At 38.5% G+C, this 27,647-nt stretch overlaps 1 long non-coding RNA gene across 4 annotated transcripts in view; it reads left to right on the top strand.

The window, feature by feature from the left end:
- Positions 1 to 9,614: 9,614 nt before the first annotated feature.
- The window catches only part of LOC118239553, an 89,932-nt gene continuing 71,899 nt past the window's right edge, over positions 9,615 to 27,647 (top strand). For 2 of the 4 annotated variants that reach the window (XR_004771997.1, XR_004771996.1), the window contains exons 1-2: positions 9,615 to 9,676; positions 18,026 to 18,126. This is a non-coding gene — a long non-coding RNA (uncharacterized LOC118239553). Of the gene's footprint in view, positions 9,677 to 18,025; positions 18,127 to 18,407; positions 20,036 to 22,224; positions 26,963 to 27,647 lie in introns of those variants that run through there. The other 2 variants (XR_004771995.1, XR_004771994.1) reach the window with 2 other exon arrangements.

The following is a 27,647-nucleotide window of genomic DNA, read 5'->3' as shown; positions in this document are numbered from 1 at the left end:
ATTATGCATGTATATAATAATAATAATAATAATAATAATAATAATAATAATTTCCTATTTTGATCAGAAGTTATTTTAACTGTGATTGATTAGATGGCTCATTTGTAGTTAGATGAATAAGAGTTGATGGAGCCATCTGTTCTTGGTTATCTTATGGGCTGATTGTTCATTATTCCCTGATTTTGGAATTTACTTTTGAGTAGATCAGCTTTGTACATCTGATTGTGAGAAGAATGCTCTTTTCTTAGGTGTCAAATACTTCCCAGTTTTGCAAGAAAATTAAACTCCTCCACTTATTCAACAACGTCTATATATTTTTAAGATAATTTTGGTCAATAATGTTGACATAAAAGTGTTTTAACTTCACTATTATATGCTAATTATTCAAATATTTTCTCACTTCCAAGTAGAAATAATAAAACAGCTCAAATTAATCTTATGAGGACTTTAATCAAGTAACAGCACATTTTATTCTCTTGCATCATCTAGTTTAGAAAATGTATAGCTATAAACTTTATTTTCCACCAATTTTTTAAAAAAATCTCTTCCTAGTTTTCCTATCAAGGAATGCCTTTCTCAGAGACTTGGGAGGCATCTCTTTGAAATGAAGACAGATGGCATCCTATTTTCCAGGTTATGTGGGGGATGAGTCTTAACTTCTAGTCACAAAACCAGATGTCTAATCACACTGGCCAGCTCCTCTCACCTGTCCTTCCCTTCTAACTCATTCTGTCATTTAACAGATCCCCCTACCATTGATATTGGCAGAGCTGAAGCCAGTCTTTGTGCCTTATCACTATAAAACCCAACACTAAGGTTTAGTATTGGAGAAAAATCTCCCTTACTTGTTTCTTGGTTGCAATCATTCTTTGACATATGATGGGTTTGGAATCACGCTAAAAGAAGCCATAGAGAATTGCAGCCATCAGCAGATTCAATGTAAATAATGAAGTAGGCCACAGTGCCATGTTTTCAGATAGAACTTGAAAATTTAGATGATGGTCATATTCTCTCTCTGAATTTGCAGCCTGGGCCTTTAGGAGATGTTCCACTGGACTAATCTAGGCCAAATGATCTTTTAAGAAACTTAAAAAATGAGAATTGTTGGGGTAAAATTATTTGGTCTACAAAGTGATAGCAAATATGAGATTGTGGATAATGGATATAATCATACCACTGCACATTCAATAAACTGCTGGTTTATTTATTTCTAGGGGTAAAATGAAAAATAAAGTTATGCATGCACCAAATCTCTTTGTTATGATATTGAGCTTTCTTTGGACTTCTTTTCTGCCTTCCAAACAGCAAAGATAATTTGACAAGTTATTCCAATGATTCTTGTGCATCACCTTAGCTTAGAAAATAAAGTTGGCCGAAAGTGCAAATATAGCATTCTGCTTTAATGCAAAGACGGGAAATAACACAAGCAATTATCTGACAAATGGCAGCTGTTTAAACGGCAGGGTACTAAACTAGTATCTTAGCAGGGGTGTGATTATCTATAGGCCATTAAAAGTTTGTTTCTTTATTATTTCATTTTTATTGTCTTAGGTTTGAGAAAGGGAAAGATAAACTCTCCAGCTGAAGACTTTATTACTTTTACTACAGGAGAGTCACTCTGTTCCTAAAAGGCATTTTGGAACTTGATTAAATTTTTAAAAGATTCATGTTCGTATTTAGAGACCAATATTTGAATGAGTAACAAATAGTAGTGAAATTTGCAAAAGAAAAAACATTTGTGGCAACATTATACTTATTAAAATTAGTCTCACAATTTATACAAGTTAATGAGTTATTGGAAATTTTAATATTCATTTGAAATTTGGATGTATTTAGTACTTAAGACCAGAGCATTTGTCATGCATATTATATTGCTTTTATTGTTGCAATGACAGAGTATATAACAGAAACAACTCAGTGAAAGAAGGTTTACTTTGGTTTATGTTTTGAAAGTGTGTCGTTGACAGGAGGTATGAGGACAGGAAATGGGCAGGGCAAGTATGAGGTGGATGTTTATGGTGTGTCAGCAGTCAGGATGCAGGTAGGTTGGACTGGAATGAGTTGTGAACTATAAACATTGGACCCTCACTGAAGTTACCCATTTCCTAGCTATGTCCCACGTCTGCAACATTTCACTCCTTCTCAGTCAGCCTGGCAGCAAGTTTTTAAACACAAGAGTTTGTGGGACAGTTTCCACTCACAAAACAACACATAAGATCCCGTGTCTTCATCTAAAGTGGTTAGGCAGATGGGGCTAATTGTTATGGAATCAAATAGTAGATGGAGTTACTTTTATTGCTTCTATTTACTCCTTTATTTCATTTCAAGTACTGCCTCTCTATTTCTTTTCAGGTATTCAGAATCTTGCTAATTGTAATCCAATCTCCCCTGGAGAGAAAATGGCAATTATCTTCAGATTCATGAATATCAATTGATGCAATTGCCTCATTATTTTTTGACACAACACCTACACTAATAGATCAGAAAAAAAACAGGTACACTTAGCATCTACACTTCATCAAGGCACTATTACAGAGTACCACTTGTGCATCTGTGGGTTGGACATAAATATAAACCAGATAGCAATGTCCTTAGGTTGACTTATAATCAGATGTCTGTGTTCATAAAATCTCTATAAAGGAACCATTGACAACAGAAGGAAAAAAAGTCTTCCATTTACACAAGGACAACTATGCTATTGCTCATTTAATATGCCTTAAGTGAACACATATTTATACATCCACTAATCTTTAAAAATGTGATGGTAATTTTAGGAGAGAGAGCCTACTGTACACAGTAACAGCAAGATGCATTGAAAATGTTGTCTGTCTGGAAAGTTCTGCCTAATCCTACTACTTTTATCCTGGATGGAAGTAGGCACTTATATTTGTGGTCTCAAATCTATGAGGGTGGGAGCAGGCAGGGCATAGAGCCTTTGAGGAGGACCTAAGAGTTTATTTGAAAACAGATTTCAGATAAATTGCCTGCCTGATGTAGTTGTCATAGAGACTAGGACAACTTTAGATAATTTAAGAAAACTGTGGCTTAGAGAAAAAAAGAACCGTTGTCTCTTCTGGGTGCCAGGTAATACTTTGCTGACTATTTTTAATCCTAAGTGTTGCAGTTTTAGAACAATGTGGATCAACCGAAGAGACATAAATGGGGAGAGCAAGAATAAGATGACATGCCAGAGAAGACCATTAGGAAGGACTAAATTTGATGAAGTGTGTGTGTGTGTGTGTGTGTGTGTGTGTGTGTGTGTGTGTGTGTGTGTGTGCGCGCGCGTGCGTGCGTGCGTGCGTGCGTGCGTGTGGTGCATGGCAGTGCTTAGAGGAGTCATATGGAAGAATTTTGTTGGAAGAACTGTATTTCCAAGAAGAGCTGTCTGCATTTAATTTCCATTCAAGAAGCAGAATTAGAACCAGAGTGTTCTCTAAGTGGAAGTTTGACCAGTAAACTTGAAGAAGCACCTGACCACCTGCTTTAGGGTGGAATGCATTTTCTTGTTCTGGAGTTCTCTGCACATGTCGCATTTCCAAGTGCAGCTGAGATTATGTGATGCCTGTTCTCACCCTCTTCTGTGCTGTGTCCTTCTGCACCGTCTACATGAAGTCAAGGGCAACAGCTTCTTTTAAAGAGTTAGTATTCTATTAACAGTGGCATTGAAAGCATGTTTTATATTAAACTAGCTTAATTATCAAGGTTTTTATTTGTAGCGATATGGTTACAATTTCTTTTGTCTTTGTTTAGGTTTCTCTTTAACCTATATGACTGTGGTTGTTATTGTCAACAAATGTCTAGTAAGATAATTCCAACTATATAAAGAATTTCCAATAAGTCAAGGAATTTAACAAGCCTCTTCCCCACTCAGGTGATGGTGCTTTGCTGTTTTCATCTTAACATGTTTTTACAGTAGTATTTTTTCACGATTTTGCTGGAATCGGGCAACTTTTCATGTAGATAACAGCACTGACATGCAGAGAAAACCCATATGTCCTTTCAGATTTTTCCATGAAAAAATAATTCTTCATTGAAATAACGATGAAGTAGGTGGTACCTCACTTAAGTGGAGTCACACAGCATTACTTCTTTTGTGATTGGCTTATTGTACTAAGCATAGCATCCTCCAGGTTCGTACTTTACACTGATAAGAGCCATTGAAATCATTCAAATGTACAGAAATAGAGACTAGAGGGAAGGAGGGAAGCGAGATCTTGCTCAGCAGGTATGATGCTTGTTTTTAACCTTCAGTATTATTGAATTGAAAAATGGTAGGGGATTAGTGAAGCAGTCTTTTTCTTCGGGGCCACCAACCAGCTCCCAAATCATGATATGGAAACTTAGTATTAGTTATGAATACTCAGCTTTAGCTTATGCTTGTCCCACTAGTTCTTGTATCTTAACCTGTTTCTCTTTATCTACATTTTGCCTTGGGGCTTTTTTCCCACTCCTTTGTATGTCTGGTTGCCTGGTGGCTGCCTGGCTTCTTGTCCTAGGCATGACTTCTCTTCCTCCCTCCTTCTCTCCTCCTTCTCCCTTGTGCCTAGATTTTTTTCCTCCTACTTATTCTTTCTGCCCACTGGCCCTGTATATCCCTTTTCTGCCTAGCTATTGGCCTTTTGACATTTTATTAGACCGATAAGGTGTCTTAGGCAGGCAAGGTGAAACCAGTGCAACATATCTTTACATAATTAAACAAAGGCAGCAGAAACTAATGTAACACACCTCCTTATAATTGAAGTCATATTCCACAGAATCAACAAGTGTAACACATCTCTGTCTAGCTAAAATAATATTCCTCAACAGATTAGCAACATACTTTTCTGTGTGTTTATCAGGACATTTTCAGAGATATCTAAACAGGTGGGCAAAGCTTGCCTTGAGTGTGGAAGCCATGCAATAGGTTGGGATCTGGGTAGACTAAACAAATAAGACCCACTCTGCTTACCACATAGTTTTATGTTCTTTCTTTTCATTTCTTTTAAATTCTTCTTCTTCTTTTAGACAGGGTATCATGTATCCCTGGCTGGTTTGGATTTTGCTATGTATAGCCAAGAATTACCTTGACTTTCTGATCTTCCAATATTCTCGAGCCCCTTAACTCTGGGGCTACAGGTATTCACCACCATGTCCTGTTTGTGTGGGACTGGGCATCAAACCCAGGGCTTCATACATACGAGGTGAGAATGTTTTTTACTGAGCTACATGCTTAATCCCTGCCACACGCTCTTTTAAGACTTGGTGATCTGCCTTACCACAGGCCTCAGCAATGGAGCTAGGTAATCACAGACTAAAATCTGTGAAAGCCCGAGACTTAATAATTGTTTAAGTTGTTTTCTATTTGTTAGAGAGTGATGAATAGCTGATTCATACAATGTGTGTAAAGTGTTAGTTCTTGGAGATGAAACAGGGGTGATAATCTGTTCTACAGCAGAGCATGCACAGTTAACAATACAGTTCTGTGCACACATTTTTTTATTTAGATAATACTTTATTAGTTTTTGTAATCAAACCCACGTAGATAAGACCTTACATATTTAATACAGTGTGTTACTCCTGTACAAATGGAAAAAATTAAGTTCAACATTTCTAGACCAATATGGCTGTTAATTTTTGTGCAATGCCAACTCAACATGGTAAACTGGGATACTTTTTTCCAAAGTTGACAGCACAGCTAAAGTTTCCAAAAATTCAAATTATATATATATATATATATATATATATATATATATATATAATAGCAGTATGTTATGCATCAATAGCAGCAACAGCTTTTCCAGGTTCTGCAGTCATTTGAACAAAATTGTAGAGACATCCAGCACACTCCATTTAAAAACAACAACAAAAAAACAACAAAGTAAAAAAACAAAATCCCAGTTTCCAGCTCACCTGTGCACACATTTTGAATGTTTTTTTTAAACTCAAAATCACCACCAGAACAAAACAAAAAGCCCAATGACATATAAAAGGATATAAGGAAAGTTTTGGAAGCAATAGATGCATTTAAAGGCTTGGTTGTGATGATGGTGTTATATTTGGACAGATTGTGTGTCTGAACTATCCAAATTGCATATATTAAACATGTACTGCTTTCCTGTATGTTACCATGCTTCAATAAAGCTATTAAAATGAGTCAAAAACATTAACAAAACAATGGAAAGGCAATGAAATGTAAGATTTAAAAAATTGTGAACACTGTTTGAAAATTAGTAGGAAAACATCTAATTCTGCCTATCATTTCTTTCAAATGTATTTCATGATGCTGTCATCTAGACTTGAGTGAATAAAATTTATTCTGAAGCTGTCTTTGGCTTTTAGCTCCTTTGCTTTTGCATCCCAAAGACAGCAACTGCTTCCCGTGTAAAGCCAATCTCTGTTTGCTCGATTTTTTCAGCTGTCATCTCACAGAAGTACAATGTTGTCAGGTTCTAGCATTGCCCATTAGAAAGCCCCCCATTGTTGTGTGTTTTAGCACTTGCCTACATTCACCTACTCAGGAAGCTCAGAAATCAGGGCTGGGAATTGGCTAGCTCGTGTTCTGCAATAAGTGGTCTCAATGCAACAAATACATTTCTGCTGTGTTCCTGAGAAGGGAGAAGACCATTGCATAGATTGTTGTGTGAGATTTCTCTTACAGCTTTTATCACCACAGTTCCCAGCTTACCTGCTGCTTTGTGCCAATGTTCGTTTCCTTTAGTATGTTATCACTAACTTGAAAATAAAGATATGGCTTCCTCATTAAACTGCTCTGCTGGGCCTCACTGCTATGGTCCTAAAAGGTTTCCAGATCATTTACAAACATGCATCCAATTCCTTTTAGTTACAGCCCAAGCATATTATTGCATACATCTTAAAGCATATTTAAGCATAACATCACTTATAGTTGAAAAACAGAGATGCAAAATAATTTTGAACCAGGGACTTACAGTTTTGCAGTTATTTAGATTCACCACTTTACTGCTTTCCTGATGATGTACTTTAAAAGTGCAGTTTATTAAAAAGTAGCCTAGTGTGTTTGTTTGTGAAGGGGGCATAGAGCACTAATTTCTCAGGGAGTTCCACACCTACGTAGTTTGTAATCCAACTAGAAAGGCAGGATCATTTCAAAGATGCTGAAATCGTAACCAGATAGAATTACTCACGGTTCTGCCAATGTACCCCATGCAGATTGACTCACTGAGATCTGAACTCTCCACTTGCTAGGAAACATCTATGACCAAAGCATATGATGTTCACAACCAGTGGATCATCTGTGATTAAGTCTCCATGCTTCTTTCTGCTCTAGCAGTACCATTTGCCTTCCAGAGGTGATGTGTTTATCTCCAAACTTATTTGTGGCATCTTTATATATTTTATGAAATTTAGTATTTTATGTAACTTAATATGATAGACATAGTGACATTGAATGGTAAGAACACTGCTTTATTTTTTACCCTTTTTAATATGTTTATATGCATACATCTGTATAATTATCATTAAGCATCATATGCATACATGGTGCCTAAAAGGAGGAGTTCTATTTCCTCAAATTGAAGTTAGGAAGGTATTACAATATACATCTCAAGTTAGACTGGATCCTGAGAAGAGAATGAGACAATAGTGACATTGAAGCCATCATATCCAGCTTGTCTGTGTGTTCTGAATCTGTCAATTAATATTTACCCATGTACCAAGCAGAAAGTGGTATCCATCCAACTTGTTAGTGTCAGAGATCTGAAATTGCTGGTGCATGACTCTGAGACCATCAAAAATGAGAAGGGGACTATGTTGGAGCATGTGAAGGGGATTACCCTACAGATCCAAAACAGCAGGATCTCCATGACACAAGACAACAACAGGATATCCAATAGGAACCCCAGTGAGAGCTGTGTAGCAGAAACCAGAGGCCTTGACCCAGACCAATGACTCATGGCAATGAACATTTGCAAGTAAAGATGTAAGGACTAAAGAGTAACTGTGTGTCACACTGGACTGCACTACAGCTTCCATGAGAACTTTCTTTCTTTCTTTCTTTCTTTCTTTCTTTCTTTCTTTCTTCCTTCCTTCCTTCCTTCCTTCCTTCCTTCTTTCTTTCTTTTTTTTTTTTTTTTGCTTTGGGGTGGGGAGTTGCAATGGGACAGAGTAGATACAAGAGAACAGGGAGATGAGTGATGAGTAGAATAGGAATGTATGATGTGAAATCCACAGAGAATCGTTAAAAGAAAAAAAATTAAGTATCCCACATGGAAAAAATATGTGCCATTGAACACTGCTATTATGGAGACCAAGTTGAAGAGTTCTAGAAGGAACAAAGACAAGGGAGAAATCCTGTTGCATTATATATGTGGGCAAGCTACCACAGATGATAGGAATGACCTTAAACTTAAGTTAGGGTTTGTATTTATTTACAGCTGAAGGAGTCAGTGTTTTCACTGTATTTCAATATACAGAGTATGTATTTCAATGCACAGTGACCTCACTCATTACTGAAAGAAAGGTATTTTCAGACTTCAGCAGACATACACAAATAAAAGCCTTTGCTTTACATAGATGTACTGGAAAAAGCATATTGTTTGGAAAATTAGAGAAACTAAAAATATTTTTTGGTGGCTGAAGAGTTGACTCAGCATTTAAAAGCATACACTGTTTTCTTCGAGATCCCAGGTTCAGTTCCCAGCACCCATGCTGAGCAGCTCAATACTCCATATATATAAATTTCTCTTTGTATATATAATTTTACATTTATTATATACTTTTGTTTAATATTACATATATTATCTCTCTCTGACTAGATATAATTTATTCTTTAAAATGAAAGGAATTTGGGCATTTGCAACAATGAAAATGAATGTAGAGGATATTATCCTAACCAAGATAAGCTGTGTACATAAAGGCAAGAACTGCAGGCTCTCACCTATACGTGAAGAATCGGCAGAAGTCAAATGTATGGATGCAAAGAACAGAAGGGTCATCAGACCCTATGCTTGGATGGGCACTGTGGAGATGTTCAAAGAGTACATTTCAGTAAGGTAGAAGACTAACATTTGGAGACTCAGTACAGGGTGTGATGACTCTAGTTAGTGATAGTTATTGTTTATTTTAAACTTATATAATAATTGTCAATTAAAACTAGCTTCAGAAAAGGAACAGGGAATTGTGCTTGCAATAAGTTACTGACAAGACTTCTTAGTTTTCATAGTATTTTCATAACAGTGGTCTTGTGTGAAATAGAGGGACTTTAACAGCTTATCAAACACAAATGTCTTGGGTCCTTTCAAATTTAAAGTGATGTCTCTTTGGTGGTAGGCAGTTCACCCTAAATGTAGTGTAGAATTATTTGGAGACCGGAAATTTTAACTTTCCTCTCATGCTCTCTCTCATGCTCTCTCTCTCTACCTCTTTCTCTGTCTCTGTCTTTCTCTGTTTTGATGGGGAAAGTACTTCTGTGTATGTTTATCTTATTGATTGTTGAATAAAATAGTGTTTGGCCAATGGCAGCAACTTAGACAGGACTAGGAGTCAAAGAGGATTCTGGGAAATGTAGTAGAGAAGTTGTGATCCAGGCTGGAAGTGTCATAACAAGGAGACTCATATTTGAGTGAAGAGAAACAGGAAGTGTCCCTCTTTTCCCATTCCTCCTCCAGCAGCGCAATGTGATCCACCAGCAAGGAGGGATGCCAATAAGGCTTCCGATAAGGTAAGTCTTATAAAGTATATAGCTGAAAGATGATTAAGACTGAGCTAACAGATGAGAATCCTAGTCATTGGCCAAGCAGCATTGTACCTAATATGTCTCTGTATTATTTTGTCCATCCACGAGGCAGGCAGAACTTGGGTGGCTGGCAGAGACTGCCCACGTGGCAATGATGCTCCGGCGGCTTTTGGTGGAAAGGTTTATTGTAACACTGTTTCTCTGTCTGTCTCTCTCTCTCTTTCCCTCCCTCCCTCCTTTATCCTCTTTCATTTTTTTCACCACTTGGTCACCATAGGTGCTTAGGTGGTTATACCTCCTTTGCTTCAGGATCCCTCAATAAAACACTGTGCCACAGGGCACAATGGCTATTAACTGAATTCCCTGAAAATTAAAATGAAAAGTTTTGTTTCATTAAATAGAAATATTTCAAATATTTTTTGTTAAAATTCATTGTTCTAGGTAAATTTATTAAGCAGAGATTCTACTAAATCAGAGGCTAATTATGAGACTAACATTTCTTCTGGAGAAGGCTAGTTAAAAATGGTCCACACAGAGGAAGCCATTGTCCATTGCTTTAGCTTGGGAAAAATACTGCATACTGGGCTTGACTGAAAGCAGCAGCATTGTAGCTGTTCTTGATTGCTGAAGGAAATAAAGATGCATGTTTTAGTAAAAGGTTGTAATTCAAACAGCTCTAGTGCTCAGCATATTCATTTAACTCACAAAACTTTCTGAACAACCAATGTTCTAGTTTGTCTTGTTGACCTCTGAATTAACTTACTTTACATTTGTTTTATGGTTTACCTTATGGTATTTTAAAATACTGAACCTGTTTGATCTCTATAAATATGGGCTTTTACAACATGAAATTCTATCATTTTTATTTTATTTTAATTAGAAAGAAGATTATTTTACATGTTAATCCCAGTTACCTCTCCTCCTCCCATGCCCCCCAACTAATACCCTACCTACCCTATACCGTTTCTGCTCCCCAGGGAGGATGAGGCCTTTCGTAAGGGGTCTTCAAAGTCTGTCATATCCTTTGGGATAGGGCCTAGGCTAACCCCCTTGTGTCTAGGCTCAGGGAGTATCCCTCCATGAGGGATGGGCTCACAGAGTCCATTCCTATGCTAGGGATAAATACTGATCCACTACAAGGGGCCCCATAGATTTCCAAAGTCTCACATTCAGGGTGTCTGGATCAGTCCCATGCTAATTTCCCAGCTATCAATCTGAGGACCAAGAGCTCTCCCTTGGTCAGGTCAGCTGTTTCTGTGGGTTTCTTCATCTTTGTATGGACCCCTTTGCTCATCAGTCCTCCTTCTGTGCAACTAGATTTCAGTTCAGTTCAAGGTTTAGCTGTGGGTGTCTGCTTTTACTTCCACCAGCTGCTGGATGAAGGCTATACGATGGCATATGAATAAGTCATCAATCTCATTATCAGAAGAGGGCATTTAAGGTAGCCTCTTCTCTGTTGCTTAGATTTTATTTGGTGTCATCTTTGTAGTTCTCCAGACATTTCCCTAGTGCCTGATTAGGGGAGAAGAGGAGGTGTGAGGAAGACATGATGGGGCAGGGAGGTTGAGTTTGAGGAAGAACAGAAGAGAGCAAGATAAGAGCTAATATAATAGAGGAAGACATTATAGGTTTAAATTATATCCTTTAGTGGGTCATGGATGCTGTAGTGTAGCTATTTCCTCTGACTTGAAATATTCCCTTCTAGAGGCAATGGGATGGCTCAAGAAATTCAAAAGAAACTTAGGACAGCAAGCTACAGTTTTTTGGAAGGCTGTCTTTGAGGTGATGCAAGCAGTAAACAGTGGGATCTTTGCTTTCACAAACCCTCACCTATGCTAGGGTGGAGCTTTTGGTAATGTAGTAGCTGCTAAAGTCACTCATGCTCCCTCAGTGACCCAAACAAACTCACAGACTCACCAGGGTAAACATTGGTACAGTCATTTATATGTGGTCTTGGTGCCCTATCTTGCTAAATAGATAGTTGGTCCTTGTCTCTCAATAAAAAGTTAGGTAACAAATACTTTATCACCAAAAGCCATTAAGAGATAGGGACTTACAGAATTTTCTTCCATTAGCTGCTTCCATCTACTGAAGGTTTAGACTTTTCAGTTAGTACTATACATTTGGTCTGCTCAGAGCTCTGCTCTCATGCTGGCTTGGGGGATGGGCAATAAAAAAGGCCTTTTCTTAGAGCACATGTTATGTTTTCAATTAGCCCATTTTTTATAAGATGCCAAGATGTTTTTACCTGGGATCTGAAACCTGTTCTCCAATAGCTTTTATGTTCTGGGGGATTCCAGAACCACAAGAACCAATTGAACAGTGCTACTTTTGACAAACCCTTACCAAAAGTAACCTTCTTGGGTTACTTTTACAAACTTGGCATATCTGTCAGGTGTCTCTTTTTTGCCTATATCCATTTGGGATTAGTAGATTCATAGTGATGATGTTGTCTGGATTGCACTGCCCCAAGGGAATTCTGTAATTCATGTCTGTCACTACAGTGTATAACAACTTTTGCCAGTGTTCACTAGGATGAAGATCTTCCCTCCCCATGCAAAACCATTCTACTGACGCATTCTTAGTTTCTTGGACATCTTAGCCCAGCTCAATAAAAATTTGGTCATTTTTCCTTGTCAAGTTTTCAGTGTGGAGGTTGTAATGTTTACACGATTCTCATAGTAAACGCTGGCCTCTGCCTGCATGATACAGAGAAAACATTCAGATTGCCTAGATCAATAATGTAACTGGATTTTATATTAAAAATTCTTGATTATATTTTGATCACTGTTTTGTTTAGTGTAATTTACTTTTTTATTACTCTTCTCAGTTGAAATAACGAAAGATGAAAGTTAAAAGGAAAAAGAATATTAAAGAGGAAATGATATTGCACTGAAAGAAATAGTAAAATGTAATCAAAACATGTTAATTAAAAGTGATTTAATAAAGCAAATTTTAGTTATTTGACTTATATTGGACAGATTCACCATGTGGCCAATATTTTTGAGGCCAAGTAATAGGTCAAGTATGATAAAAAAATTCATGTTTATTTAATACTTCACCTATAACTGTATGAATAGCTAACCCAAAGTTCAAGCTGTTCTCTGTGCTTTCTTACCTCTTAGAAAATAAAACAAATGTCTCCAGCATCTATTCTTTCTGTGTTGTTCCTTGGCTTAGCATGGAAAAATGAGTTGCATTTAAAACACAAACAAACAAACAAACAAACAAACAAAAAACCACAGTGTGGAAAGCCAAGGACATACACAGAAAGTTTGTGCTGCTTAAATTTTCCTTAGCAATCAATTCCCCCTTCTACCCCATCTAAGTTAAAATGAACTGTCATTGGTGTTTTTGATTTTGGCCATTCTGATAGAGTAAGAGAAAGGGGAACACTTCTCCACTGCTGGTGGGAGTGCCAACTTGTGTAGCCACTTTGGAAATCAGTTTGGTGACTCCTCAAAAAAATGGGAATCAGTCTACCACAAGATCCAGCAATTCCACTCTTAGGCATATACCCAAAAGAAGCACATTCATACAACAAGGATATCTGTTCAACGATGTTCATAGCAGCATTATTTGTAATAGCCAGAAACTGGAAGCAACCTTGATGCCCCTCAACAGAAGAATAGAGAAAATGTGGTACATTTACACAATAGAGTACTACACAGTGGAAAAAAACAATGGAATCTTGCAATTTGCAGGAAAATGGATGGGACTAGAAGAAACCATTCTGAGCGAAGTGACTAAATCACAAAAAGACAAACATGTACTCACTCACATGCAGATTTTAGACATAGAGTAAGGATTACCAGCCTACAATCCACACTGCCAAAGAATCTAATAAACAAGGAGGACCCTAAGAGTGATAAACATGGTCCCCTGGAGAAGGGGGGAGGGTCAAGATTTGCTGAGCAAATTGGGAGCACGGGAAGAGGGAGGAGGGAGCTAGGAGAATGAGAAGGGGAGAAGAAGAGGGATGCAGAGGACATAAGGGAGCAGAAAGTTTGAGTCAGGGGAAGAATAGATGATAACATGAATGGAGATATCATAATAGAGGGAGACATTTTTGGTTTACAGAGAAATCAGGCACTAGGGAAATGTCTGGACATCTACAAAGATGACACCAGCTAACAATCTAAGCAAAGGAGGAGAGGCTACCTTAAATGCCCTCTCCTGATTACGAGATTGATGACTGACTTATATGCTATCCTATAGCCTTCATCCAGCAGCTGGTGGAAGTAGAAGGAGATACCCACAACTAATCACCGAACTGAACTGGAACCAAGATGCAGAGAAGGACGAGTGAAGAGCACAGGGGTCCAGACCAGGCTGGTGAAAACCACAGAAACAGCTGAACTGAACATCGGAGAACTCTTGCTCCCCAGACTGATACCTGGGATACTAGCATGGGACTGATCCAGACCCCAGGAACATGGGTTTCCATGAGGAAACCTCAGAAACCTACGGGACCTCCTGTAGTAGTTCAGTAATTATCCCTAGCATAGGTGTGGACTTTGGGAGCCCATTCCACATAGAGGAATACTCCCTGAGCCAAGACACACAGGGGTGGGCCTAGGCCCTATCCCAAAGGATACAATAGACACTGATGACACCCTATGGAAGGCCTCACCATCAAGGGGGAGCAGAAAGGATATGTGATACATAGGATTTTAGTTGGGAGGGGTGGTAGAGGAAGCCGGGTGGGAGAAGGGAACTGGGATTGTCATGTAAAACAATCCTGTTTCTAATACAAATAAAAAAAGTTAAAATGATTTATTGTTTTTATGTGTGAGGCTATTTTGTCTGTGTGCCACCATGTGCATGCAGTGCATATGATTGCCATTAGAGGGCGACAGATCTTCTGAGACTAGAGTTAATAGATGGTTGTGAGCCACCATTTGGGTATTGAGAATTGGAATTTTTTTTTTTTTAGATTTTTTAAATTTAAATTAGAAAAAAGCTTGTTTTACAGGTTAATCCCAATTTCTTCTTCCTCTCCTCCTCCTCTGCCCCCTACTAATCTCCATCCCATCTCCGTTCTGCTCCCCCAGGAGGATGAGGCCTTCTAATGGGGGCTCTAGAAAGTCTGTCATATCATTTGGAGCAGGGCCTACACCCTCCCCAGTGTGTCTAGGCTGGGAGAATGTCCCTCTATGTGGAATGAGCTCCCAAAGTCCATTTGTGTACTAGGGATAAATACTGATCTACTAGCAGAGGCTCAAGATTGCCAAGGCCTCCAAATTGACATCCCATGTTCAGGGTGTCTGGAACAGTTCTATGCTGGTTTCTGAGCTGTCAATCTGAGGCCCATGAGCAACCCCTTGTTCAGGTCAGCTGTTTCGATGGGTTTCTCCAACCTGGTCTTGACCCATTTGCTCATCACTTCTCCCTCTCTGCAACTGGATTCCAGGAGTTCAGTTCGGTGTTTAGCTGTGGGTGTCTGCTTCTGCTTCCTTCAGCTACTGGATGAATGCTCTAGAATATAAGGTAGTCATCAATCTCAGAGTCCTCTGGAAGATCCACTAGTGCTCTCAGCTGTGAGCCATTTGTCAAGACACTTGTCACACATATTTTGAGGTATTCAGATAATTTTTGGTATCTTTATTAATTTTAAATGAATAATAAAAGTTATTTAGTTTTATGGTTATCTTGAAATATGTGGCTAAATTTGACTAATGAACATTTCTATTGTTTCATATCCTTACTGTTGCTTTGGAGAAGAGAAGCCTTGAAATTTCTACTTGTGGGTCAGTGAAACAGCTCAGAGGGTGAAGGTGCTTGTTGCCAAGACTGACAAACTGACTTTGACTCCTAGATCCCACAGATAGAAAGAATCGAATCTCCTCCCCCAATTTTTCTTTGATGTTCATACATTTGCCAAAGCACATATGCACCTGCCCTTCTCAACATACATACACATAAGTAAAATAAATAAATAAAATGTAAGATGTTTTTTAAACTTGAACTTGCTTGTCCTTTGGCAAATGACAATTAGACATAGTCAAGATGATTGAGCTGGGTGGGGATTTGCCTTATTGACATAGTTCTTATGTAGGAATCCAAGGCTCTGGGCTTGATCCCTAGTAGTACAAAGAAAACTGACAATGTCTGCTTCCTTAAATCAATCGATTCCCTTTCTCTTACTGTATCTCCTAGAAATGTTTCCTCCATTGTATTCATTATTGTGGGTTATTCTATTTTTTCTTTACTGTAATGATAACTTTTTCTAAAGAAGGCAATTACATGTGCTCTCCACTGCCTTGCTCAGCTTTCTACTAGGTAATGAGAGCAAAGTCAGATGGCAATTACTTTAATAGAGATGTCTCTGCTCAGTAATAGAGTGGGGAGGCAGTTCTCTAGAGCTTGGATAGAATACCACAGTATGTTCTGAAAAGGTGTCCAGATAAAACATTTAGAATCCAAGTCTCATTGAAGATAATAACTCAGGAAAAGAAATGTAGCAGTGGGGGTGCTTTTCCTGTAAGGACACTTATCTAGAAGAGAATGGGACCAAAACACCAGAATCTCCGTAGAGGACCAAGATCAGAGTTTTTACATGTTGTCCCTGAAAGAAAGCATCTCCGGGCCCATGTTTTTATTCCCAGAGGCAGATAGGAATTAGCTTTGACAGGAGATCTTTTGAATTGTTGGTAAAAATTAAAACTATAAATTGTTTCATTGATTCTATCATATACTTCCTGTTTGCATTTAACATTTTCATATCATACCAGTACCAATCCAGCCCATGATGTCACACATTGGAATACTAGAGTTTAAAATGTCTGAGCGGAAGCTAAAACATCTCTTTTGGAATACATATTTATCCTCATCTCAGAGAATTCATACAAGTAAATTTGCCGGAAAATGAGCAGCTCTCCAGCAGCAGCTGATGGCCCTTAGAAGAATCAGGGCCTGCCACGTGTGACAGTCACTAGTAATAGATCCTTGCAGCCCTTCATGAGAAATGGAATGGGTGCTACAGAAAAGACATTTGTGACAGTGAACATTTTTGGAAATGTCTTTGGGGAACAGGAAATGAAAATCTACACAAAAAACAAAAGGCTTAACAGATCTGAATATGAACCAGACAGGCAAGCCTTATGTGGTCCAAGTTTCTCAATTTGTATGAGGGAATGGATTTTTATTTTCGCCTTAATGATGGAATTATGAGATTGTTATGTTTCTTACTGTGCATTTTTACCTTTTTAAAGTCACATTGCAAGACAAGGGATATGCACTTTAGGAAGCCAGCTCTTCTCTATATATCATTTATTTATACATTTTCTTACATTCTTATTAAATACTAGAAATATGGAGAACAGTCTTGTGATATGTTGTTCAGGATTTCTGAGAAGTGTCTTTTTTTTCCCAGTCAGTAAAACATTCCAGACTAAGCATCGACTATCTTAGACCCATGTTGGATACTGGGCCCCCATCCCATAACTCACACTTGTCTCCTTTCTGTTAGAAGCACACACACTTTAGAAGTCTTTTGAGTAATACCGGTCAACACCATCAGTTAAAGCATAAAACTAAAGAGGCAATTTAATGTGTCTCTTCCTGTGGGTGTCAATTTCCTTTATTTGAAATGCCAGTCCTAGAGGGATCAGGCTTTTGCCCAAAAATGTGATTTGGTAACATATTAGCTAATGGGCAGGCACAGCAGAGAGAATGATGGAGGCCACCTATCATACCCCTGGTGTTTTAGTGGCAGCATTTTGTGTAAGAACCATAAAGTTAAAGAGACATTGTTATGATTTACTTTCATTCCTGACTCCTTTATACTTGTAAGTAGTACAAAGAATGAGAAAACCCTAAGAATTTCTTGTTGTCAAGGGCATTTTTACAAGCTATAGTCTACAGAAAAAATTCTTTCTTGTTTCTATGAAGGCAAAATCCTCTTTGTAACTTTTTTTAAGTTGATGGACATGGTTTGTGTTCATACTTACCCTTGTGATAAATATTCCAAAATCACAGTGTGAAGCAAATGTATTCTTGCAATTTAAAAAAAAATTGTCTTAGACATTGACAGCTGAAAGTGACAATCTTTGATGGTTGCCAGATCTCCATGTCTTTTCATGAATGACGGAAAATAAATGCAAATTTTCTTCATCTTAATTTGACAATGTCACCTTGTCAAAGAATTCTTTCTTAGATATTTGAAAAACTACATTACAAATGTAGCAGAATTTAAAAAAAAATATCTCAGGGACTTTTCAAAGATTTAGGCTTCAAAGCTACACCACCCACATGAAGGTATGTTAAATGGCTGGGTAAATGAGCAACAGTGAAGCTATTCTCCTCTAACATTGTGCACTCTGCATACTTCAGTGAAGCAACAGCCAATCAAGACCTTGGTGCAGACACTTTGTGAAGATGAACACGGCAAGCCAGAGTTCTTCAACACTGATGCTGTTGATGTTTTAGACCAGGTATCTTATTTGTGTGTGTGTGTGTGTGTGGGGTATCTCATACAATGCAGGGCATTGAATCTCCACATGGTTGATTCAGCCTCTTGTAGTAATCAGAATATTTCTCAGTATCCAAATGTTCCTAGCAGGGGAGAGGACGAGACAAAGCGATATCTTAAAACATCAAGCTTGTCCTGGGATATCTTTTGTGGTAATGCATTTTTTCCTCTTTTGTTTTTCTGTATTTTGTGAAAGAAAGAGGAGGGTTTTGCTGTTGTTTGTTTTGCTTGTTTTGTTTTCAGAAGGTAAGGTGAGAAAGCCTGCTTTCTTCTGAGACTCATGCTTTATGGGAAGATCAGAGAAGACATGAGAGGCCTGTGCTAAGGACTTGGATTCTGGAGCTAGACTGGAGATCTGAGGCTCAGTTATCTAAGAAGTTGAGTGACCTTTTCAAAGCTTTTACCCTTCTCATGTCTGCGTTTTCTCCGAATAACACGGGACTAGAGGAGGTAATATGTATGGGTGCTTAGGACTACACTCATTGACTAGAAATGATAAATCAATATTAAAAGATGAAAAGAAAACATTTATAAGAAAAATGGAGACCTAAGTTGATTAGAAATTCTGTAACCTCCTTAGTGTAATTAAGCCACATATATTTAACAACTCCTGCCATGTCCGAGACACACCACACATAAAGTTTGATATACTGTAGGTGAAACTGTGACCTTTTAAGTGGAGAAATTTGCTACAGTTTCTTGATACAAAATATTTGGCCCATGAATAGACATCAGCTCTATCTTCATTGTTAGAGACAAATTTGTTGAAATTGTGTCTTTACTCAACATGGCTGCCATCACCTGGATATTTATCTTCATCTCACCTCAGAGCTCATAAATTTTCATTGAATTTCTTGTTCATTAGAATGATGTGGTCAGGATTTCCAAACTGTTAGAGCACAAGCAAGACTGACTGGAATACCACAAGAACCATTTTTATGATTCTTGGTGGGGCAAAAAGCAAGAAGAAACACAAAGAAATAACTGCCTGAAGCTCAAATCCTCTGAGCCTATTTAAGTTTTTTTTTTTTTTAATTCAGAACTAGAAACACATAGGGAAATTTAGCTATAACCCAAAGCACTGTCTAACTGAAGCAATATATTTTTATAGTTTAAATTAAAAAAGAAATGGGCAGGAGGCATGCTTTTGTTATTTCCTATTATTGTGAGTCCAGGTACTTGGGGTTCACAGAAACTACTGCTAGGCCTTCTTATACACATAAGTTCATGCTGAGTTCTTGTCGGTAGAAAGAAGTTAGTGTTGGGCTGGGAGATGGCTCAGTAGTTAGAGCACTGGGTGCTCCCCAAGAGGACCTGGGCTTGATTCCCAGCATCCACATGGTGGCTAACAACTTTCTATAACTTCCATTCCAGAGCATTGGATAACACCTTCTAGTCTCATGTCACCATGTATGGAGATAGATGCAGGCAAAACACCCATACAAATAAAATACAATAATGTTAAAGTGAAAAAGAAGTTAGTTATTAAATATTCCATCTTATACAAGATATATAGCAAATCTCACTTGGACGTTATCATTTTTATAGTAACAGTCTGTATCTTCTGCTTTAAGACCCTAGTGCTTAATATAAGATTTAATTGCATAGAGCAAATACAAACTGTCTGAAATAGCTCATGAGTTTCAGTATGACTTGAGTGAAGTTGTGTGTAGTATGACCTGGGCCAAATTCATCAAGATCTTTACAATGACCCATTTTGGGACTCTCTTCTAGGAACATGGATTCTATCCAGGATTGGACACACTGAAATGCATTTCTTTTTTCTTGTCATTTACATGCCAATCCCAGTTCCCTCTCCCTCTCCTCCACCCCTGTACCCCACCAACCCCCATCCCATCCCCTTTCTGCTCCCTAGGGAGGGTGAGACCTTCCATGGGTGATCTTCAAAGTCTGTCATATCATTTGGAGCAGGGCCTACACCTTCCCCAGTGTGTCTAGGCTGGGAGAATATCCCTCTATGTGGAATGAGCTCCCAAAGTCCATTTGTGTACTAGGGATAAATACTGATCTACTACCAGAGGCCCCATAGATTGCCAAGGCCTCCAAATTGACATCCCATGTTCAGGGTGTCTGGAACAGTTCTATGCTGGTTTCTGAGCTGTCAGTCTGAGGTCCATGAGCAACCCCTTGTTCAGGTCAGCTGTTTCGGTGGGTTTCTCCAACCCGGTCTTGACCCATTTGCTCATCACTCTTCCCTCTCTGCAACTGGATTCCAGGAGTTCAGTTCAGTGTTTAGCTGTGGGTGTCTGCTTCTGCTTCTGTCAGCTACTGGATGAAGGCACTAGGATGGCATATAAGGTAGTCATCATTCTCATTACAGGAGAAGGGCTTTTAAGGTAGCCTCTCCACTATTGCTTATATTGTTAGTTGGGGTTAACCTTGTAGATCTTTGAACATTTCTCTAGTGCCAGATTTCTCTTTAAACCATGCAATTTGTCTATTCTACAGGTATCTATGGAGGGATGGCCTCTAGTTTCAATTATTCTAAAACTTATTCTTTGTGGTTTTGGAATTTATATAGAGAACTTGGAAGCAGTGGTGCAGGACTGTTAGTCTTGTACCAGCAGAGCGATGTTATGCAGAGTTCAGTGTATCAATCAGTCACACACACATTCGCTACAAACTGTACTTCAGAAAATGGGCCCCTTCTTCCACCTGCATTTATAATTTGGTTTCTCTAACCTAAAGTAAATATCCAAGTTACCATTTCTTATTATCTTTGAGTTACTAGGAAATGGGCTGAGTCATTTTTAGCACAGTTTTCTTCCGCAAATGCATAAGAATACGTACACTTCCTCAGAGGTTGTGCATTTACTGAGAAAACTGGTGAATTCTTCTCATTGTGAGCCCATTCTGGTTATGCTGATAGATTCTTAAAAGATGGATAATTTCACTGCAGCTGTGTCAGGCAAATATAGGTTTTGCTTAGCTTGGGACCCTGGTGTGTGGGTCTGGCCCCAGATCTGATGTTGCTTACTTTTCTGTGTCCTATATTTCTCTATTAGAACATTTAGCACAACAGAGAGGGTTTGATTCTGCTGTTAATTATTATAAAATTTTTCTCAACTACACTTTATAGCTTTAATTCCCCAGGTTCCTAATTTATTGCCAAAGGCTTATTCTCCTTCAGTGCAGGCTCAGAAAATGCCATCCCTATTGCCAGTGACCGGATAGGGCTTTGGCTTTCTCTTTGAAATTTCTCCTGGCTTTGTGTCCCCTTGTCTTTGCCTGGTGGTAAGAAGTTGTTAGAGATAGCCCTGGCTTTTTGGCAGGGAAAGAACAGCTTCCAGGCTAAGTGATACCTGAAAAAAATCTACCCACTGCGCTGAAGTAATTTCTTTCTGATGCTCCGAGAGTGCCAGATCATTCTAAACCTTTGTGGCTATAGCAGCCCTGGGTTTAATTGCTTTGTGTGTTCTCCAAATGACATTAAAGGAAACAGGATGAAGCCAAATGGAGAAAGCCAGGGTTTGATCTCCTATTTAGCAAGGAGACTTGAATGACAGTCTAGGTTTTCCCATTCTTTTTCTTTTTACAGCAATTTTATTCTTGTCCCTATGTTCAATTTTTCTTTTCATTTTTTTTTCAAGTTTAAAATCTCTCATATGTTTCCTGAAGGAGGCAACCCAGTCTATTTCTTTTACATAAAAGAAAACGTAGACATGTGTGTGTTTGATCTCGAGTAACTGCATTGCAGTGGATGCTGAAACAGACTGGTGTTTTGATCTTAATTCACACCTCTTGCAAAGGACAGGGAGGTATTTTACTGAAATAAATGTATGAAATGAGAGTAAATTAACAAGCATCACATCAGCTCGAGATGCAGCAAAATGGGCACTTAGTTTGCAATGTGCTCATCTTTATAATTGAGAAACACTATTCAAACACAAAGGAGTGTGCTGATTGGGAAACCATCAGAAATTAAAGAGATCAATTTGATTTCCACTCTATTATTATGCCCATCATTTTACATTACACTGGGAATAACTTGATTTCATACTTCAATTGAGGAACATGTATTTGGGACTTCTATTTTTAGTGGTAAAGACTAGGAAGACCCTGGTGATGCATGCCTATGATCTCAGTTCTTGGGAAACTGAAGTAGGAGGCTCAGGAGCACAAAGCCAGCCCTGGGGAACAGAGAAAGACCCTGTCTCTAAAGACAACCAACTAACTGACCAACCAACCAATCAACCAACTAATCAAACAAATAAGTAACTGAAAAATTAAAGGTGAGACAAGTTTTAACTAGTCATGGTCTTCAGAATTATATATTTGGGAGACAATTTGTTGAACTTAACTTTTCTCTAATGAAGTTTCACTATCTTATTTATGCTTATTGAATTGATGTCTTCAGAGAATAAGAGAAAGAAATTTAATTATTCACTTTCCATTTACCTTTGGTTTTACCACTTTGTCAGGAGGGGAATGAAATACCACTGTCTGAATATGATTCAAAAACAAAACATATATTCTCAAAGCATGATGTAGTTTTCACTTGAAACACTGAGAGAGAATCAAGCTGTTTTCTAGAGAGAACAATTGAATGCTTTAAAATGTTTCAGGGGCATAGGATTTAAGCTCAGTTGGCAAAGGGATGATTTTCAACATAGAAGACAATGGAATGGGGGTGTGCACTGTAGTCCCAGCACTCCAGAGGTGGAGACAAGAGGATCAGAAGCCCAAGGTCATTCTTGAGCTGCACTGTGAGGGTGAGTCTAGCCTGGCATAAAGAGATTCTGTGTTTTAATAAACATCCAGACTTGGTGGTTTGAAGTGAATTTTTTTAATAGAAATGATTATTTTGGACTCATTTAGCACAATATTCTTTTAATGACAAATTGTGAACCTGCTCATCTGGACCCATTTGACAGCTGTCTATAAAAATCATCTTAAGTGAAGTTCAGACTTGTTTAAAAGGAGAACTGGATGACATTAGACTGCAAACCTACTCTCAATAACATCTGGTAAGCAAATGTCTTTGAGTGGCACTTTGAAGACCATTCAGTGAAGCCGGATGATAATTAAGCTAATATCTTGAATTCACAGCACAAATTTCAATATATCTTAAAGTTCCCAAGATGTGTTATTTCTAGACTGCTCATAGGCACCTGATATTTGTCATGATGATCTTGATGCCTTTGAAGATATTATAAAGTTGTTTTTGCTGCGTGATCCGAAGTTTTAAATGTATCCATGGAGTATTGGGACCACCACCAGAATAAATTTGGGACCACCACCAGAATAAATTTTGTAATATATACATAAATCTGGAAAGCAATCTCAAATCAATTAGCAGTTACCTCTTCATCAGATTTCAGCAGTAACTAATCAATTTTCTGTGTCCATAAACACCATAAACACAGCTGTACATTTTGTCTAAATATGAATATATATATATATATATATATATATTATATATAAAATTTCTTGTGACTTCTTTCTTACACTCATTGTAAGATACTTTCAAGGCTTATCCACATTGTAAAATGTGTTAGAGCTTTCTTCATGTGTGGCTGTATAACAAGCCCCTAAATGGCTAAGCTAGATTCACTTTTTTTTTGTTCATTCTATGATCAGTATGGATTTGACTATTTCCATCCATTCTTGGCTATTTGGATTATGCTGTTATTATGTGCCAGTTTTTGACTGGACATTTTTATTTCTCTTGAATATATGCTTGAGAATGGGGTTCAGATTATAAGAGCCTGGTTCTTATTTTGAGGGGTTACCAAACTATTTTCTAAAGTGGATAGATTTAACTTGTTTCAAATTTTATTGTACCTCTACTTTCAAAAGTGATTTAGGTCAATTTCTTCTAAGTGCTGGAGTTGGCAATGTGATTCCTATGTGTCTTTAAAATGATCACACTGCTTTGGCTCACAGAATGGTGCAAACAATTACCATAATTGCAAGTTTTCCTTATCATAGAGTTACAAAACAGTTGAGTAGTGCATGCACATGTGTGCGTGTGCGTGTGTGTGTGTGTGTGTGTGTGTGTGTGTGTGTGTGTGTGTGTGTAATGTATGGTGTGTTACATAAGCACATGTTTATACACTTTATGTCAAGACCAGAGTAAAATATCTGTCTATCTTATTGCCTTGAATCAGAGTCTCTCATTTAACCAGATGTCCACTTTTTAAGATAGTCAGGCTGGGGGTATCTACCTGTTTCCTTCCATCAATACTGGGGTTATAGGCACAGCCAGCCTTTTTACATGGATGTTGGAGATTTGAACCCAGGGATTGATCCTTGCATAGCTATTGCCTACTGATCCATCTCTTTATACTCCTTCCCTATTATATGGCTTTTAATGCAAGGTGATGCTATAAGTACTTGGAATCTTGTTAGACCTTTTGCTCTATGTGCTCAACTACCCTGAAGTGCTGGAGGTTAATCTTGTCCCAGCAAGGACTTAGGGCTGCAAACAGATCTTGAACATTCCCTATAAAAGAAACAGTTGAATGAGATGATGGGACAGACTTAATTGAGTTTCTAGGGGAGGCTTTAACCTCTCCAAAGAGCAGATGGAAGGTGGGGGGAATTGGGGGAGTAATAGAAGAGGAGGGAGGGGGAACTGGGATTGGAATGTAAAACAGACATTAACAAAAATAAAAGTAAAGAAGAATTAAAAAAGAAGCAGTTGAAGATGCTATCCAGGGATATTTTTATAGTTTGCTTTGTCTATATGCCTTATGAGAAGATAAAATAAAGCTTGAGAATTATTAAAAGTGTGTAAAATACTTAGAAAGTTAGAGCTGAAGCTGGAGTAACATGGAAAGAAACTTCCTCTGGGCTGAATAACATCTGTAGAGATGAAGGGCGCTCACAGAAACAATGAACTGTGTTACACTCTGAGGTATTGCAGTGACTGCTGGCTTTGAACAGTCTAAACAACTCTGAAATACTTATTCTGGATAGACCACTGTGGTGGTCCCTATGGTTTCCTGCAGAGGGCTGTAGGTACTGACTGTTAATGAGGGCATGAGAGACTTCCTACTTTCCAGTCATGGAGGAGCAGTTTTCTGAACAGCATGAGGCTCCAGAGACTCAGGACCAGCTGTCTTAAGCAGCTTGTAAGAAAGAGTCACCTGGGGCTATTGCTGACATGAGAAGCCACTGATGAGAAGAGCCAGTGTCTATGGAGGACTTTCTCCAAGAATAGTCTGCAAAGCCATTGCCCTCAGCATCTTCTCCTGGGACAAGAATTTTAAGTAACAATTTGGAGAGCACTTAGTCTCTTGATGGTATTGTCCAGCCTCTGCCAGTTGAGCAAATCACTTCAAGAAGAAAGTTGCTATCTGTTCCTTGTAATTCCCATAGTAACAACACTGGGCTTTTATTTTTAAATAATTTTTCTGTATCAAAACCAAGCAGTTAGTGACTTATTTAGAGAACATGCATGGAATCTGTCTGTTCCTCCTCAAGAATAGAATAGATAAAAGTTGTGCCTGTCTAAATTGGTGCACAAGTGCTTATGAGCTAAAGTAGTAGACAGTAAGGATACCACTAAATCCTGAGTTGCTCAAGATTGTCCCTCCCTCCTCAGTAGACTCAGCCAGCCTCAATGTCGGCAATATGAGAAGAATATAAGAAGGACTGAGATAAAAAGCTTCCACAAAAGTTTAGTTATGACAATGTATTTGTCTACTTTGGAAAGTAAACTGTTGATACTGCTATAGGATGGATAAAACTAAACAAAATGAAACTAGATGCATCATGCAGGATCTTAGAGTTTTGATCTCATCTCCAATACTTTTGGTCTACACAACTTTAAGAAGGTGACTCATTCTTTCTGATCCTTTCATTATGGAATGTAAGTACTAGCTACTTTTAAAGACTGAAAACTCAGGCTTTCTGTTAGGATTAGTGAAGTGGTAAAAAGAAACACCACACAGGATCAAATGACATTAGCATTTTTCTTTGCTATAATGAAGTCTGAGAGTTATGATTCTACCTGAGATTGCAGAAAAGGATTGTTTTCTCAGCCTATTAAAGCAGTAAAAGGTAGAAAAGACGTGTTATTGTAAAGGGAATCCTGGCATAATCACCTTATGATACCAGGGGACTCAGGATCCCTCTTGGAGTATTTAGTCTCATTAATGAAAAGTAGAATGGACTCAAATGGAAGCTCAAGCAGAATTTGATAGTAAAACCTCAGAACAGGCAAGCTCTATTTCACACAGCTGCCAAGAGTAGAGGAAGAAAAGGAGAAGCAAACAAGGGGAAAAAAACAACCCATGCCATTTAGATAAACAGATATAAAGGTTAGCCACATGCTGGAGAGAGGAGCTGTAGGAAGACAGTGAGAAGCCCAAAGTACTAGGGAATTTAAAAGCATATGTAGGCCCTGGCAAACAACAACAGAAAACAAAGAAACATAAAGAAATAGGAGTAGAACTCAGGGGAGTCTCATGGTAGTTCCTGGGGACTGGACTAGGGGTTCTGGGAACGAAAAGCATATTTTTTAAAAGTCACTCACCTTTTCTAGGGGTGTTCCTGTATCTGGGTCCATGAAATGCCCACAATAAATTAATTCTTAAGAAGGAGATATAGTTATTTACTGTAACAATTACCATACTCCAGGAATCCAGTTGTAGAGAGGGAGGAAGGATGAGCAAAGGAGCCAAGACCGTGCTGGAAAAACCTACAGAACCTACAGTTGACCTGATCTAGTGAGAGCACGGAGACCCTAGTCATGAAGCTGGGGAACCAGCATTGGACCCAAAGAAAGCCCTCTGAATGTGGGTGCCAGTTAGGAGGCAGTCTGGAAAGTCTACGGGAACTCTAACAGTGGAGCCAGTGTTTATCCCTAGTGCACAAATGGACTTTGGGAGCCCATTCCCTATGGAGGGATACTATTGTAGGCCAGACACACGGAGGAGGGCCTAAGCCCTCCCCCAAATGATGAGACAGATTTTGATGATTCCCTGTGCTGGGCCTCACTATCCTTGGGGAGTGGGTGGGTTGGGGATGTGGGTGGGGGGCATTGGAGGATGGGAGGGTGAGGGAATGGGTGGATTGGTATGTTAAATGAGATTGTTTCTAAAATAAAAAGAAAACAACAACAACAAAACACAGTTACACTTGGAATCTCTGAGACACTTTCACATATGAAACTTCTTAGTCTGTGAAGAAAATGAGTTGGTAGCAGAGCCAGCTGTGAAGATTCTGGATAGGTTCTTTCTTGTTTGTTTGTTTGTGCACACAATACAAAAAACAAGGAGTAAATACACTCAGAAAAGAGTCTTCCTGCCTCTTCTCATTTTACTTACATCTCAGTTCCCTTACTGGAGCTATTTCCTCTCTCATCCAATCTATGTATTCTTTGTGGGGAAGAGGGTCAAGCGCAGAGAGGCCATAGGTTGGTGTTGGGTGTTCTCTTGTGTCATTGTCCACCTTTTCTTTTGAGGTAAGGTCTTCAATTGAAACAGTGGTCACTGATGGACTACACAGGCTGGC

Source organism: Cricetulus griseus (assembly GCF_003668045.3).
Source record: "Cricetulus griseus strain 17A/GY chromosome 1 unlocalized genomic scaffold, alternate assembly CriGri-PICRH-1.0 chr1_0, whole genome shotgun sequence".
NCBI classification, from domain to species: domain Eukaryota; kingdom Metazoa; phylum Chordata; class Mammalia; order Rodentia; family Cricetidae; genus Cricetulus; species Cricetulus griseus.
The sequence above is the reverse complement of the archived record's forward strand: the minus strand, read 5'-3'. Positions and strand labels throughout refer to the sequence as shown.